This window comes from Achroia grisella, unplaced genomic scaffold (genome assembly GCF_030625045.1).
Source record: "Achroia grisella isolate CSIRO2021 unplaced genomic scaffold, CSIRO_AGI_Agris_v1 utg1360, whole genome shotgun sequence".
Lineage (NCBI taxonomy): Eukaryota > Metazoa > Arthropoda > Insecta > Lepidoptera > Pyralidae > Achroia > Achroia grisella.
Genome location: NW_026712626.1, coordinates 500702 through 519240, shown reverse-complemented (window position 1 = coordinate 519240; position 18539 = coordinate 500702). Strand labels below are relative to the sequence as shown.

Sequence of the window (18539 nt, the reverse complement as noted above, 5' to 3'; positions counted from 1 at the left end):
AATCACGAAATCTGTCTCTTCCCATCCTCCCAGGATCCTCCCGGACTTATATTTTGTATCTCATTTAATTTTTAGTATGAAATAACAAAAACGGGAGGGGGGGGGGATGAAATTGTTGTGACATTTTATGGATGACCATGGAGCGCTCAATTTAGTTCGCAGCTCTCTTGCTAATTCGTTTTTAGTTCATTTACTTCTGACTCGTGTCTACTACAGCCAGGTAATAGGCTCGTCAACCTCCAGGACTAGTGTTCTTTTAAAAAAGATCTGCGAACTAGTTCATTCGTTAATAAATGATCAGTTATTATCCGTTACTTCTCTTTCAGCATCTATTAGTCTATTGCTGGACGTGTGCCTCTTGCATAATCTTCCTTTTTGTTCGATCTGTGGCGCATCTTGTCCAGAACGTTACTTAGTAGTCATTAGACGGGCCGTATGCTTGATTGCCATCATTGTAATATAAAAAGGTCTTTGTACAGAGTCGTTTGCGTATCTCTGTCTCAGCACAGTGTGCTTGTAAAGGGTAATTAAAAAAAATTGTTACCTGCATACATCTCGAACCAAGATGACATAAATATAAAGAGATAGTATTCGCTTGTCAAATATACAGACTTACGTTTGTCGAAACGAGTCTGCGACTTCTGTGTTGCAATCTTCAATCTGTGCCAGTCGTATTACCCTAAATATTACCTTCCTACATCTCATATGTATTACCAAGATGACATAAATGTAAAGAGGTTGAATTAACTTGTCGTATACGACTAGTGCTAGCGTGAAAGTGGGTCAGGCTGAATAGGTCATATCATATCGCGGTATAAAACCAAGCCCTCTAGAACCAAGCTCATAGATCTGAGTATTTTTTTTCTTTTGAGATATATTTCTATTTGATAGACTCCCAGTTTGCGCTATTGCTTACGGGTGACAAGACGCCTGATTTGTTAGAGTTACTGTGCTAAGTATTTGCAACAATTATTTTAGGATCTGAGTAAATTATACTCATATGACATGCATATAATAGGGGAGGAAAGAGTATTGTTTATAATGTGGACTGTTAACTCCATTGCTAGCAATGGACCATGTCAGTTTGATCTCCACACGGTTCCCTCTGGAAACCATCGTGATAAATTTCTGGTAAATTTCTCACATTAGTGGTTAACTGACCTCATATCACATCACACATCTCACATCACCCCCTAATGGTGTCCCGCCAGCGTATACCGTTAGTTCAGCCGGGTGCACTATTCCATTATCGTTAATTAAAAATATATATACATACATATAACAGACGAGAGGACATCCAGGTAGTTAAACAAAGGCAACATCAAATCTTTGTTGAACTACCTTGATGCATGTATTTCTATCATAATGCTCTCATGGTAATATACTGTAATGTCCTACATGATTTTTTTATGATATATATAGTACCATGCATAGTAAATGGTCATCTACATACATGAACAATACCACGGACTTCTCTTTAACATTTGATGTGATACAACTCATGCGTTTCCACTCTAGAGGAATTGGATCTAATGCCACTTATTCTATCACTTTCACTATCTTATCGCACCCTACAACCGAAATGCATCTTCCAAAGCTAGGTTGACGGCTGATTTTAATTGATACAAAGGACCCACGCAGACAGTGATACTATTTCATCATATTGTTGAAAGTCGTGTCGTGTGGTCATTTAATTATATACTATTTATGTATTGACGGTGAGATAAAGTAATAAATATAACAATAAAAATGATATGTTGAAAACTGAAAATTAGTTCAGTTTTCAACATATCATTTTTATTGTAACACATTTTTGAACACTTCTTTTTTTACTCCTAACTGACCCGCGCAACTTCGTCTGCGTTTCATTTCCCCACCCTTTGCAATATTTTTCATTGCAGCTCCGCTCCTATTGGTCTTAGCGTAATGTTATATAGCTTAAAGCCTTCATCGACTATACAACGTAATAACAATTTTTTAATTAGGACTGAGTTCCTGAGGTTAGCGCGTTAAACAAACAAACTCTTCAGCTTTATAATATTAGTATAGACAAAATTAATGTAGGCCTCCAGTAACTGTGAACTTACAGCTATATATTAACTCGACATTTAGTTTTAATACTAAATATGAAAAGGTAACTAATAAATCTTGCATTGCGGGAACAAGATCTCAAAATCAACGTCCCCGGCCGCGGCGCAAGGCAAGTGCACGGCGCGGAATGCACCCATGACAAAAAGTCACTCCGGCCTTGTGGGCGATAGACTGACTGTATGTATGAGATTAATGAAACAACGGATAAAAAATGAAAAATACTTGTAATGTACGTAGAAAGTGAAAAAGTGACAATAAAAATTTAATGTCGATTCTAAAAAGTGAAAAAAAAATATAAAATTAAATTTATGTAGACTGGTTAACTAGAATAATGTATTTTTGGGATTTAATAAATAAAAAATCAAGTCGCAGAGTGAAAAGTGAGATTGAATGCAACCCTTCTACCTATTGCCCCCCCAGTGGGTAGAGGGTTGAGGATTATTAGTAATAGGGAATAGTGACCCCAATGTTAGCAATACACCATGTGTCGACCTCCACGCGGAATGAGACAATCTTCAAAGACAAGAGAAATTCACGACTTTCGATAGGCGCGGGTCGATTCCTCGCACGGTGCAAACATTTGTATTCATACATATGATTGTTTGTATCGGTCTGGGTGTTTTCTACGTATATTATGTATGTATTTACAAAAAAATATATCTAAGTCTTTATATCAGTTGTCTAGTACCCATAACACAAGCTCTGCTTACAGTGAGACTAGATGGCGCTGTATTAATTGTCCAGGTATATTATTTTTGCCAAAAATTCTCATCTCCCCTCTTAAGGAGAGGAGATGAGATATTATTATTATTATTATAAACTTAATATAAGCACTTTTTAAGTCATATTAATGACATACGTGACACTATGATTAAATTATTTTAATGTATAATAGTGACACTTATTGCCTTATTATTACATACGACTCAAGCCTCTAACGAAATTAACGGTGACTTTTACGCATCGCCCACCATCTTATCAAGGGCCGTCTTTGATATTCGCATAAAACTGTACATTGTTAAACAGCAAAGTATATCGAAAAGGTGAAACGCATGCAACTGGGTCGCGGTAGTATGTGCCTCACATCGCAACGGACGCATTGTGATTGTGACGTCATAAGTCAAACCACAGACTATAATAATGGTGCTATTAAACAGCAGTTGGTTGTTTTTTAATGTTAACCGTTACAGTTTGCTAGGCGCCAAGTTCTGGGTATTGAACCGTGACCAGACCCTAAATTTTGTGAGAACCAGGTACTGTTTGGACGCAGAAAATTTAATTACAGTGTAACAGTAATATATGTGTCCAATAAATTTGAGTGCAAAGATACCTTTTTCAGATTATTTTCATATAATAGGACTAGGCTGTGCCCGACCTCATGATATAATCTATTTCCTCAAATTGTACTAAGATCAGCTCAGCCGTTTAGTCTTGAGATGGTAATAAACAGATAAATACACTTTTCCTTGTTTATAATTTTAAATTTTTCCAGAGATTTCTTCTTCTTTTTTGAGTAAAAAGGTAGTCAAATGTCGTCTTTGTGACAGAATGTATCTATCATGGAAAATTTTATTAGTATCTATTCAGTAGTTTAGTAGTAACAGCGTAACAAACAAACTTTCGCGTTTATAATAATAGTATGTACTAGTACAGATGAGAATTATCTGAATTTATTGTGAAATAAATTTAATTTGATTTGACGAATTAGTCACCAAATCAATCGTCATAAATATTTTTTCCCGTCGTTAAATGAAACGATAAATTGGTGGCGAAAAATGTCATATTTAATCAATTCTCGAATTGGAGTCTGTCCAGATATCTTCGTAGTCCATTGCCAAATTTAACCAACTGAAGAGATGCGCCAAAATTGGGATACACTTGAAAGTGTAATGGAAATGTTAGCCTATAATCTCTTTATACAGAGGTCTCATCTTTACTGCCAACTGATATAAATTTGTTTTTTTTATATCGTTGGAATGACAAAGATTATAATTTTACAGACATACACTTATCAGTCGCGAAACTACCCTTTAACTTGCTTATCGAAAAGATATCTCGATAAGCAAGCAATTGCTTATTGTGATGTGTCTGGATTCAAAGGTGAGAAAGTGTTTCTTTTCGAACTATTCTAACGCTGTTGACCGCAACTGACCTTTACAGCTTCACTGAATGATAACGAGTACACATAGCACTGCAAGCAATCCAAACAATAGGAAGGACATATGAAGCGGCTAAAGTACAACTCATGCCTGACCGATAGGACTTTAGTCTGAGAGCACGGCTAGGGATTCGAATCTTAGCTCGGGCCGTCGTAATTTCGATCCCCGTATTGGGCGAGGGATTTCTCGAAGGTGGGTGAGAAAGCCATAAAACAGTAGGATAGGGGGTCATTAGTATTATCATCCAGTATCCATAATACTTTAATAAAGTGTTGAACTTATAACTTGCCGTCCGTAGCTGTTTAATTGTATACTGACTATAGGTCGCAGTGCTACAGGTCTTAGCACCTGACAATATCCCGAAACCCTTAACAAAAAGCAAATAACCTGACTTTGTTTTGTATATATAGATATATAAGATGATAAATAATTATCCCGCCAAAATTGATACATATGTTTATAGTATGTTGTGAAAGAATTCTAATTAATCGACACGTCTCAGTGTTGGCAGTATGCCAGCCTGTTAGGGTGATATTGCGATGTCAAACTGGTAAGATAAAGCCCATACACTAACTCCAAAGGGACTAACTTATAAGTTATAACTTGAATATGTAAGTTTATATATTCATAATTAGGAGCTATCTATAAATCACGTTATACGATATTTCATTGTCAGATTATTAGATATGTATTTATATATCGTGTATTATTATATATATATATTAATATATATTTGTTTGTGTATTGTCCATTATATCGTTTATATATACTTGAACAATTATTCTCTGCAGCAAACATGTTGACTGGTGTTAAGTCCGCTATATGTTACTACTAAACCGATTTCGAAAATTCTTTTACCAACAGAAAGCCACGTTATTTGTGAGTGTCATAGGCATATAATATGAAGCTACGATCAATAGGAGTAAAGCTGCAATGAAAAGTATTGCATAATTCGAAAATGTGATGAAGACGATATTTCGCAGGTCAGCTAGTTTATTAAAAAACGGTAGTATTTCAGAAGTAATGCCACTAAATGTATAAGACTTCTCATTAACAAGCTAATAGAATTACGCAAAAAGAATATTCATCTCTGGTATATTAATAATATACCAGAGACGACTAGAGACTTCCTAATAATAAGTTTAAAGTAGTATTTTATTATGTACTAGCTACTCGCCCCGGCTTCGCACGGGTGTACATGTATTATATGTATAAACCTTCCTCTTGAGTCATTCTATTTAAAAAAAACCGCTTCAAAATCCGTTGCGTAGTTTTAAAGACTTAAGCATACATTGGGACGGACAGACAGCGATAACGACTTTATTTTATACTATGTAATGGTACTTTTTACTACATTTATACCAGTTTACTATATTATATACTTTTATTTAATAAACTAAACCGCCTTCGAGTATCTGCACTACAAAGGTATTAAGCCTATTGTAAGAAAATTCAATATTGCCTAATTGTTATATTCATTAATTATTTATTTATACTAAAATAATAAAGAATGAATAAAATAATCAGACAGACCATACACGTCATTTCCATCTTTGTGCTTTAAAAAACATATCGCGTGAACAAGTAGTTCTGTTATACGAGTATTTTGTGAAATAGGCCTATAAATAACATTTTGCTTTCACACTTGACATTTAAAGCATCTGTCCAACCAATTGGGGGATAAATAACGAAAATTTACATTTGTAATAGCTGTAACGGATTGTAGAGTTGAAATAATTGATGTCGCCATTGCAGTGGTAGAAACAATATTCTTGTATACGAAATACCATATTAGATTTCAGTTTTAACAACATATGTGACGTGTTAAAGGTAGGAAAATGTCAATGTATAATATGGATAATTAATTAAAAATATATCATAACACCCACTTTATATTAAAGAAATTTCGTGTGGAGACACGAAATATTACTAAGACGTACATAGACTATCTTTTATCTTAAAAATGATCTAGAAAGGGTTAGAAGATCGGACAGACGAAGCCACGGGGTACAGTTAGTAATATTCTAAATGCAAAAGTTAGTTTGACGCCTTGACGTTATTTTTCTGTTCTATTCCATTCTTTGAAGCTTTAAAGCTTTAACATTTCATGATGAATCAGTCATTGATGGCTGAATTCATTAATTTATTCATAATTAAGAGCTACGCTCTTGTCGGTGCAGCTCTTGCCACTTTCTGCGATCTTCCATCATGCTCTTTAAATGTTGATACGACACTCTTTTTGTCTTTATGAATGGCTGAATATCATCATTCATCATTCATCAATATAATCATCATGAAATTTGTCATTTACGCAGTTGTTAACGCTGAGATGGAGAAAAATATAGAACTTCTTTGTTCAGGATCTTTCAAAGTCATGCGGACAAAGTCGAGGGAAGTTAGTAGATATGTAGATTTAAAGATCACTGCGAACTACCTACTCTCAACAAACGTATGAGGTTTTATAATAACTGGAAATAACAGTCATCGTATATTGCGTGTTTGCGCTGCACTCCATTTGAAATCAATAACATCATTCCTCAATATCGCGTTGCCTCGAATCTTGGTGCAGTTGAATTCATATTTAGTGTCGGAGATTTGATCCCTGTGAATACACCTCATTTATACAGAATGTCCCAAAACTCGCTGATAAACCGGAGGACCTATAGTTGCTTAACCACACGGTCAAGATTTTATTTTTCTAATAGCTGTCATGGTTTGTTCTATGTTCTGCTTGTGGTTTTAGGACAGCCTGTATATGCAGTGTTGTAACCTCAGAATTCAATATAACGTCTATATATCAGTAGTGTAATGCAGACGCTGTTTTCGTATGTTTGTTGACGGATACGTTTATTTCAAAACCACGCAACAAAGTTTATATGGTTGTCATTATCATATCGAGAAGTTTTTCTGAAAGGTTCATATGTATAATCCTGATAATGATGTTATAAATTCGACATCATGTTTGTTTACTTGTTACCTTTTCACGAATGACTGATGTTAAAGAAATAGGGATAAATAGTTTGGAAACTGGTGCAGTAGGTATATAATTTTCATGCAGATGAGTACTTATACGGAAGTATCACATAATTAATGTCATTAAAATTTACAACTGTTGACTTCACTGTAAGAAAATAGTGGTCCCTTTTTTGTCAGAATCTTATAATCATGTCTCCGAGACTACAGAGTATTAAAAGTGATTGCTTGCACCATCGCATACCATAATCGATAGTATTGCTAACGTATCTACTTATGACCTTATATGCCTTACATTGGTTCAACCTCGAGTTTATAATGAAGTCATAAAATTCTTTAAAATGTAGTAAATTATTGTATAACTTTCAAATAACAATTATATTGACAACTTTATTAATATAGTGAATCGGGTTTTAACACGAATAATTTTATGGTAAATAAAGATATTAATCTCTTAACTATAACAATAATAATACCTACTCTTTATTGATATCAAAATAAAAAAATATTTACAAAAAAAGAACATTATTTATGTATAATAATAGAATGGTGCATCCTACTGCGCTAGCGGTTTACGCTGGCAGAGCACCAGTGGAGGATGATATGATGAGCATGAGGTCAGGTCAGTTAGCCCATCGTGATAAATTCACCAAGAAATTATCATGATGGTTTTCAGGGGAACCGCGTTGAGGTTAAACTGACATAATGTACTATGTCAGCTAGCAATAAGATCATCAGTCCACATTACTAACAATCCCCTAAAGTACAGTATTAAAATATTTTAACAAAAGATGCCTTATCGCTCAAAGTAATCTCTTACAGACAACCTGGAAGATAGAAGTTTTGAGTAAGGGAAAGATAGGTGACGCACTATAAATAGAATTAGATATTATATAAATAGTAAATACATATATTAATAATGTGTGGGAAAGATTGAAAAAAAAAGTATATTAATAACAATTTCTTTATTGAGGTCTATAGATAATGAAAATCTGGTTTATACCTCTATCATCTCATATTATAAAAAAACTACCTCTGTTGTCTGTACGTTTAGATCTTTCGAATTACGCAACAAATTTTTATGCAGTTTTCAGCAATATATAGTGATTCAAAAGGAAGGTTTATATGTATAACACATGCATAGTTTAGTTCAAAAACGCTGAGAAATTGAAAGATTAGCGAAGCCGAGGGTCGCAAGCTTTTATATATAAATGTAAAATTATTTTCTTTTAATTTTTGTTACGCTCTCTTTTCACTTTTTACCATTTTCAAAGACTTTAGCCGGTTTATACTACTTTATAGAATTATTGGCTATTATCTTGTTCATCTATTGCTATTTATATTTATAGATCAAAGGCCACTTTATTTCATGTTTATTCGTGGTACTTTTTTTTCTTTACAGTAAATGTCGTAATGTCAGTCGCATTGTCTGTTTGTATAACATATTGTTACGCTTTCCCAAGAACAATGCTTCGCCTTCCTTTGTATCATTTACGTGTATGTAGTGTCTTCCTTATATGTTGAATACTCGTGTTTGTAGGGTTGTCACATCAATAATTATAGGAAAATAAATAAATTAATATCTGATATTAATGAACATAAGATAGCGCCAATAAGTCTCAAATTTGAATATTTATTTTTATATATTCGTATACATAAAATCTCTTGTATTTAATTCTTAACCTATTTTTATTAAATTTTATTTACACAGTGTTTAAGTTATATTTCGATTGCTAAGGGGCCATCAATAAATTAGGTAGTACGAATTTCATGATGTTTGACATCCTTGTCACAGCTGGACTCGTATGTAGGACCTCCCCATCTCTATTGTGACGACACATGTTTTGTATCTTTATTACATATAAAAAAATTGTATTTTAATATTTACATATATTAGACTTTGGTGTGACGCCATAAAATTTAGGATTTCTACTACTCCTTGTCATACAATGTCACATTTTGTCAACCTCCTTCTCCTCAACTTTATGTATGACCCCTAACGGTTAGGCAAGTCTGCTAGTAGTATTATATTTAGAGCAATGCAAGTTTTTGAAGCTTGATAGTATCTCTTATTAATAATAACGAAATAATGTAATCTTTTGGACGAGGACGGCTAATGCAAAACTCTAGTAATCCGCGCTGTCCATAAAAAGCCCCCATACGATGTCATCCAAACCCAATGTAACAATAAAAAGACCCGAACTCAATCATTCTATCTCGGATCACGCGCAGGCGATCATTTTTTGTCGGACCCTTGCGAATCTATCCCTTTCTAACACCATACATAGAGCGAGATAGCAAACTGCATGCACGAAGGACATTGACTGCGTTAATTCTTTTTTCTCAAATGCCAGTTTTGTTCTATATTCAAAGTAACTTTTATTGGATGGCTATAGAGTTCAATTCTGAGTGATTTCTTTTGATATGTAAATATTTCTTCTATTTAATTGGTAGCACCTGGTGATGTCAATCAGTTTCATAGGTATACGTTTATGAAGATAATTTGAAACTTGGAAATTTTAATATATGCGTCCTATATGCATTTTTCAGAGTTTAATTTGTTATTACTTGTATTAAGGCTGCTCTAAAATGAGACACGTTCCTAAAAGGTGTGTGTCACACTGTATTTGAGACACGTTCCTAGGTAAGGTAAAATGTGTGTCACATTTTAAATTAAAATTAAAGAAATGTATTGATAGATTAAAGAATTATAATATTACTATTTGTAATCGAGGACTGTATTGGGCTGCTCTAAAATGAGACACGTTCCTAGGTAAGGTAAAATGTGTGTCATCAGCTGCAAGAGAAAACGTAAATATCAAGAATATGTTATTAGAAAACGATCGGTATAAAGAAAAGAAACATAACGTCAAAATATAAATACAATAAAAAGACGTATGTAAAAAAACTATCAAAAAGGTAGCTTTCGACAACTGTATCATTATATTATTTAATACTAGCTGAACCTACTTTTATCATTATGTTTCGCCCAATTATTATAATATCTTCTTAAATTATAGCCTATATGTTACTCTAATGTGTAAGCTATATTACTATAAAGTTTATTCAAAATCCATTTCCACTGACGCTTCACTTCTATTCTTCCTTCGCCTTCCTCGACAAATGTACTATCCAACACTAGATTAATTTTTCAATTCGAACCAATAAGTAGTTCCTGAAATTAGCACAAACAAAAAACAAACTCTTCAGCTTTATAATATTATATATGTAGTATATGTAAAACTTATTGAATGTGGTCTTATGAATACTTTGAATGTAACGTTTGAAATCAATTTATTGTGAATATTACCGTGTAGGTTCATGCACCTCGCTTTGTGAAAGTAAACATCTGATTAAATCATTCACTTCAGAGTTATGATTACATTATAGAACGATATCGAATGAACACACCGATTGTCACTTTACAACGTCAGTAATCGATCATACGTATCGATTAAAAACTGTTCACAAAATTAAAAAAGACTGCAGATTCTCTTACAGTTCACAAATATGCTGATGTATTGTCGATTGGCTTATTGTTGGTATGTACCACGGTATATTATGCGGTCCTGTATCATCGACAGCAAAATTTTATTTTCATTGTATAGTAGAAGATAAGATTAGAAATAATGTAGGTACGATGGGACATTAATATAAAAATGAATTGCTGTTCGTTAGTCTCGCTAAAACTCAAGAACGGCTGAACCGATTTGGCTAATTTTAGTTATTTAGAATTATTAGATAATAAAATTAGTAGTATTGTGTGATAAAATATGAACAAATTGCATGTAAAGTAGTAAAAACAACAATTATATTTTACCTTACACACTGCTGATATAGTACCTGTCAAACAGGATGCGTTCAGAAATTTATTATGTAACAAAACTTCAAAACACCTTAGACATTTAATTTTGAGGAAAACGAAGTTCGCGGGGTCAGCTAGTATTGTGATAAGGGTACCTATTTAAACTAAGAATTAAAAAAAAACAAGTAACAACGGGGCGACACAGCAATTTTTAAAAAAAGAATCGTAAATTAATTGGTCATAAAGTTTAAATTTGCTGCAATGCTGTTGTGCTCAGCGCAGTGACTGCAAATATCTTGAAGCTCGATAATTTTTAACTTATTGTTGTTATTATTAAAGTTTGGTTTTGAGTGGTTTGTACCATTAAAAACTATAGCTAAATGTGCATGTCTGTTCTAAATTAATGGTCTTAATTTTTGCTGTATCGTGTCATGGGAAGTCTTAACCCAAACACTATTTTTAGATGTGTCTATACATATAACAATGTAGCTGATCTCTGTCTGTACATGAGAAAACTATTATTAGGCTAGACTTGATCACATTGTAATAGGATTACAAATCAATTGATATTACAGTAGTTATCGGAAGTAACAAAATGAAATATCTAAATAGATTTTTGTGAATAAGGAGTTTAGTCTTAATGATAAAGCTGGAGCATCATAACATATTTTGTGACGTAAATTTATTTAAGAACAATTCTAATGCTATTTGCCACTACAAGCTTTTACAGCGTCAACGAACGATAGCGAATGCAAATGGCACTTTAAACTCATGCAAGAACTTCTTATGGAGCGGCTGAAGACCAACTCCTGCCTGACGGAGGTCAGTGGTGCTATTGATGTAGGCTAAGGGTATACTTATCTTACCTTAGTACACTTTAGAGTCAATCTAAAGAGAGTTAGGTTATCTCTCACATCTTTCAGCCAGTTGCAAAGCAGCGTCTCTGTGAATGTTTGTGTTGTGCAAGTTTTCCAATTTTAGAGTGAGATATGGCAGTGAAATGATTGGGTACGATGGCATATTAGTCCTCCGCAATGGCAACGCATAAGGGGTTTTTTTAATGGATAATAATGGAATGGTGTACACACCTGCGCTTACGGTATATGCTGGCGGGGCACTAGCGGAGGATGATAAGATGTACTTGAGGTCAAGTCAGTCCAGTCAGCTCATCATAATGAATTTACCAGGAATTTATCACGATGATTTCAACCGTGGAGGTCAACCTGACATGGTACATTGCTAGCAATGCGTCAACAGTCCAAAGTATCTTTCTAACAATCCCCTTTCACCCTTTGACCTGATTTCTGTACTCTTCATGTATACAGGCTGTGGTGGTGACTACATTACAACAAGGTGGGCGATCAGTTTGTTTGCCATTCCAATTACAAAAAGCAGACTTTGGCCTTATTTGTGACTCCCAGTAGTGTAATAAAAATGTTGAATGCTAAAAGGAAAATTGTTACACAAACCATTCGGGTCGAGAACTTGTAACATAAAACCATAAACTCATTGTTTGAACACGAAGCCTATTGTGAACTGGCAAATTCGAAGTTTCGAAGGAAAGTTGGTATGCATTACCCAAACAGTGACGGTTGACGGCCTCGGTCGTCTTGGGGTTTAGCACACCGCCTTACTTCCGATGGTCGCGCGTTCGATTCCTTGCACGACACAAATATTTTGTATTCATGATTCTTTGTGGCGGTCTGGGTGTTTTTAGATAAGTATATGTATTTACGAAAAAAAAAAAATTATGTCTTTATATCAGTTATCTAGTACCCATAACACAAGCTTAATCTAACTTAACTTGGGACTAGATGGCGCTGTGTGATTTGTCCAAAAAATATATATTCACACAGTATAATTTGGATAATACTGTACGGAAGCAAGATAGTATGAGCATGTCCAGTATTTTGTATTGGATTAGTGGGGCGGGGCGGGTGGCAAAGGAGGAGGGTGGGGGGCGGCGGGTAGTTTGACAGCCATTAAAATGTGTATTATCCGACTGCGGTAACATTATTATCCAATAATTATGACTTGATCGAAATTCGACCATAAGTATCTTCATCGTACATTATAAAATTAAATAACAACTGCCACAATTGCCGTATGCAATTCGTTTCGATTGTGTGGATGTGTTTAGATTCTTTTTGGTGCAAAGTGTTAACTTTTTATCTATACTAATAAATAATATAAAGTGGAATGATTTGATGTGTTTGTTTTGGAGAAACTCAAACAATACTCAGCCTATTTTAATCATTACTTCACTTATAGACATCTACGCTGTCTGCGAGTAATAATGGCTGTATTTCATGCGGGCAGCACCGCGGTATATAGCTAGTGGATAAATATAGATGTAGGTGACTTCGTACTGTTTAAACGTTGTTTCATAATCATTTCATTTGTCTAGTCTAAACCCAACATAGTCAGTATTACGTACTTCTACTACTGAGAACGATAAATAAGAAGCGTTTTCAGTGTTGCCAACTAAGGTTTAATAATGCTACAACCAATTTTACGTATAATTATGAAGTTACTATACATACACTATAACAACAATATATATCTCTAATTTAGAGTAAATTTTTGGTACAGATGAACATGGAATGGAGCTCGCCACCACCAACGCCAACGAATAATACTCGTAGGACATAGGTGAGGGATAGTTAGGCTATCGTAGCGAATTCACCTCGAATAATCTGTATATTTCCAGGGTGGACAGAGTAGAAGAATGCCTTGGAATATTAGTAACAATGGGCCCAGTAATTGCATTTATAATAAATTAAATTCAAAATTGGAAAAATGTCAAAAATGTTTAGTGTATTGAAATATTAAAATTTATTGGAAAAGTTTAGCTGTTTCTAGACTTTGTTTATCGGATTTCATTTCTAATGATTATTTTCTTTGTTTTCCAAGTCACCAGAAACAATTTTTCCCACCATACGGAGGGTGAAATATACCAATTCTAATGGTAGAACTGCTAAGCTGGCAACATTGCGCGTTTCTGGAATTGCTCTAAAGTATAAAGAAAGCCGGTCCGAGACTGGTCCAGGGCGTCACCCGTAATCTGCACACAAGTAAACATTACCGAAGCGAGTTGCCAGCAACTACCTGTCCCTTTCACGCTTAATGGCCACCCAGACGGATGATAGGGACAGAAGTTAAGGGCCGGAATCAATACGACATGACATCGAGCCATGTTTTATTTTGAGGAGACAGTTTGCTTACGTGTGCGTTCAGTTACTATTCGGTCCATTATTGTAATATTTCTTTGTTCTGTTTGGGAGATAGACTGAGGTGTATGTTTGTTTTATTTGTAATTATTTTCTATTCACGCTACAGCGTTATTGTTCTATGCTAATAGAATTAGTCTGTGATAGATACATCTAATCAATATGACATTTTATTTGGTTTATGTACAGAGTTATTAGTCGATGTTATACCAAGCCTAAAACCAGATAGAAAACTTATAATACTGAATCACTTTCACTCACACTGACTGACTATAATGAAAAAATAATAACAGAAAAAATGTACCAGTTGAGCTTATTGCGGGCAATTCATCTCACCTACAGGAAGTCTGAAGAACGAGTCGAAGTAGATGGTAGGATAGTGATAAAAAATATTAGGTCATAAAGTCCTAGAGTTAGAGTGTAAATCTCAATATTTTTTTTTATATTTTCATACTAAATACTAAATGGATATTTAAATTTTTTCTCTTTGCTTCTTCAGTGAATTTATTCTATTACATAAATACTGGTATTCTGTATATGTTGTCGTAGGTACACTTTGTACAAAGTCGTTGGCTTCTTTATCTTATTTCTATTTCAGCCGACAATAAACTTGCTTTACAAGCTAAACTAAATAAAAAGGTTGTATATTAATTTATTTTCATTTAACTGAACAAAGGCCATGCCTTCAAAATAATCTATATTAATATGTATATGTAAATACTTGTGTCAAGTCTGTCTGTGTGTTCGGTATCTGGATATGAAGATAGATTATATCACGAGGATGGACATTGGCTGTCTTTTATTTAAAATAAAAGCAGACGAAGTCGCGGAAAACAGTGAGTTTGTTATAAATTATTTTGAATCATGAATCATCATACAGAGGGTAAATCACAGAACACGCCGTTTGAGGGTAATTTGCCAAAACTATTGAGTATCAACAGTAAGGGTGAGGGGTGAGAACCCCAGTGTTGGAGCTGTAAGGATATCCGTACATCGTCGCCAAATTACTAACGCTGCAATTGTAAAAGTGGTTAATAATGGATTCGTAATTTCTTGTTCACTAGCTGTTGTTACACGAGTCCTCGCCATTTTAGCTGTTTCGGTTTGTGGGTGAAACATGGCAATGAAATTGTAGGATACGGAAGCATAACATGTTAGTTATTATGGTCTCGGTGATCTAGCGGTTTAGCACACCGTCTTAATACCTATGGTTGCTGGTTCAATTCCTCGCATGACGCAAACATTTTGTATTAATGATTAACATACTCATGATTGTATTGTTATAGATATTTATATATATTAGGTACGTATTTACAAAAAAAAAAACTGACTATTCTGTCAGTTGTCTAGTACCCATAATATAAGTTCTGCTTAGCTTGGGACTAGATGCCCCTGTGTAAATCATCTAGGGGTTATTATTAGTTCTCCGGAACGGCAACGCAGACAGGGGTATAATGGTTAATACATGATGTGATAGATGTCATTTACAACTATGTAGAGCGTCAATTTTTTTGACATTACATTAAAAACCAGCTGAGAACACTTAACTCGTCAAAATCATAGACAAGAATTCATTCGCATCGTTTATGCTCCGAAGCGAAAAATTAACCGAAGAACGACCAAATCTGGCCCCTCACTAGCTATTACGATCTCTACCGAATTACCGTTTATGACAATAGAAACGACCCTTATTGACTATTCTTCGTCCCCTGCTGCCATTCTCTCTTTTACACTTGCACGATAATCGTATTACTGTCCCTTTTCTGAGAGCATTGTTGATTGTTCGCTATATATTGCTGGTTAATACAATATTCGTATGTTAATTTTTAAATATAATAAGAATGTCGTGACTTAGTGGTTTAATACAACGACGTAGACCTCAGACGGTCGTGAGTTCGAAATTTTTGTGTTAGTTAACTGAGGTAGACTTTTTTTAATTGATGATAATAGAATGGCGCACTCCTCTGCGCTCATGGTTTACGCTGGCGATGCACCAGTGGAGGCTGATAAGATGAACATGGGGATAGGTCAGTTAAGTTTGTGAGGTCGTAGGGGAAAATTCTGGATCTACTGGACCGATTTTGAAAATTTCTTTATTGTTGGATAGCCTATTTATTAAGGAATTCTATAGGCTATATAACTCGGTGACTAATAGGAGCGGAACTTCAATGTAAAATGTAGCAAAAACGGAGTAAATGTGACGCAGACGACGTTTAACTAGTTACTAATAATTTGTTCTACTTACTTTCTGACTGTTAACTTATCTACTGTTTTTTTTTTTCTTGTTACAGATCTCCCAATATTGGATGTACCATGTGCTAAGTGACAGTGACAGTGTGCCCCAGTGTAATAAAGTGTGAAGTGACCATGTGTGGTGATACAGTGACTGTGCTTCCATCTGACCAGAGGTTCTGAATGAATATAGACAAAGGTAAGTTCGCATTGTGTATTCGTCACCAGGGGGTCTTTTAGTCATACAGTGAATAAAGTGTGACATGATATGACAAGGGTTTGGGGGTGTTTAACATAAGCAACTTATTTGTTAATTGAATGGTAGAGGGCTAGTCTACCATCCAGGGGATATAGCTTCATACACATCCTATCATCTTCCACTGATGCCGCGTTAGCGCAGGAGAAACACATTCCATTCTTATCATTTAAAATATATTTGGGTATCCTATTATTTATGATTGGGATATTTTTTTTGTATTCTTTATTGCCCTTGTCAAGTTGTGCAATTGCCGAAATGTCATATACCTAACCTTTGGATCTTTCATGTCTTTATTTCATTCTTTTAGGTCTGTATGGATCATTTGATGAACGATTTCATCAGATGGTCCGTCAACTAGTTCTTAGTTACATAAAATAAGTATTATACCGTAATATTTTGTTAAGTCTTATCTTTAATTAGATGCAGTAAAAAACCGATCGAAATGTAAGTTTACATAATCATTTTGTCACACTTTTCTACTGGTCAGATAGCCAGTAAACTTGCGATGTTCAGTCATGATGCAATCCAATTAACTGGGAGAATAATTTGTTGAAATATATTTTATCTATAGGTACTAATATTATAAAATTGTAAAGAGTTTGTTAGGTTCTATGCGCTAATGTCGGGAACAACTGGTTAGGAATGAAAGAAAAATATGTATATTTATTCAGTTTATAATAGAAATAAATAAATATATAATTTAAACCAAAGAAAACAAATTTTACATATAAACCATCGAAATGGCTCCACTCAGCTTTATTGGCATGTTCTAGGCAAACATGCCGCTGATTTTCTGTGGCACCAGTATGAAAAAGAGAGTTATTTAAAATAATATATAAAATCAAATAACAGAAAAGGAATTTAAATAATATTTGTTGCCTTTGCGGGATCCAAACTGCCTAGTCCTGTGTAATTCAATGTTTTGACAACTGCACACACCAGGTCATGACTATATTTTATTTATCGCTATCTGTTACCAGAGATATCGTCCTCTTAGTATTTTTTTTAAATAACAATTTTTTTACAATTAACGTAGCCTAAGTTTCTCCTCTAACATTATATTAGCTATCTGCGAATAAAAGTCCCGACAAAATCCAGCCGTTTCAGAGATTAGTAAGAACAAACAGAGAGACAAAAAAATATTGGATGTAACTGCCGTATAATTTGAAATTACGTACAGACACTTCAATGTTATTTGTTTGTATAGACAAGTGGCTTATTTTTATTGGTTTTATTGCCGCAATCTGGTAAGGAGTGCGAGCGAGCGAGGCGCGCCACTTGCTAATGACCATTTCCTTCATCGTCACCAATTCTCGGTACGTAACCGGAATAGATATGAATAAACCGGATAATAATGTAGTAATGTTGAAATAACCGACATATTTATGGGTACGACGTGATCAAATCTTTATATTGATTTATATCACTTATAATAATATCTTAGGACAACTCACACAGCGCCATCTAAGTTAATGGTTACTGGCACCTCCCTTCCAATCGATCCTCCGTCCAATTCAAATGGGGATCGAAATTACGACTGCCTGAGCCGAGGTTCGTACCCCTAGCGGGCCCTCAGACTAAAGTAGTATCCGGCAGGCGAGAGTTGGCCTTCAGCCGCTCCATAAGTTCTTCCACGTGTTTAGAGTGCCATCTGCACTCGTCTCCTATCATCCGGTGAAGCTGTAAAGACCAGCTGTGACTAACAGCATTAGAGTTGTCCGAAAAAAAAACTACCAACTGATAAAAATATTTTGCTACTGAAAGTACAATTGAAATACAGAAAGATGAGA

At 34.6% G+C, this 18539-nt stretch overlaps 1 protein-coding gene across 1 annotated transcript in view; it reads left to right on the top strand.

Annotated features, from left to right (window-relative positions):
• Positions 1-18539, top strand: part of LOC131855264 (bromodomain adjacent to zinc finger domain protein 2B-like) — an 80938-nt gene that overhangs the window by 6482 nt on the left and 55917 nt on the right. The window contains exon 2 of the mRNA XM_059206508.1: positions 16550-16689. The gene's annotated coding sequence lies outside the window, so the exon portion shown is untranslated. The remainder of the gene's footprint in view (positions 1-16549; positions 16690-18539) is intronic.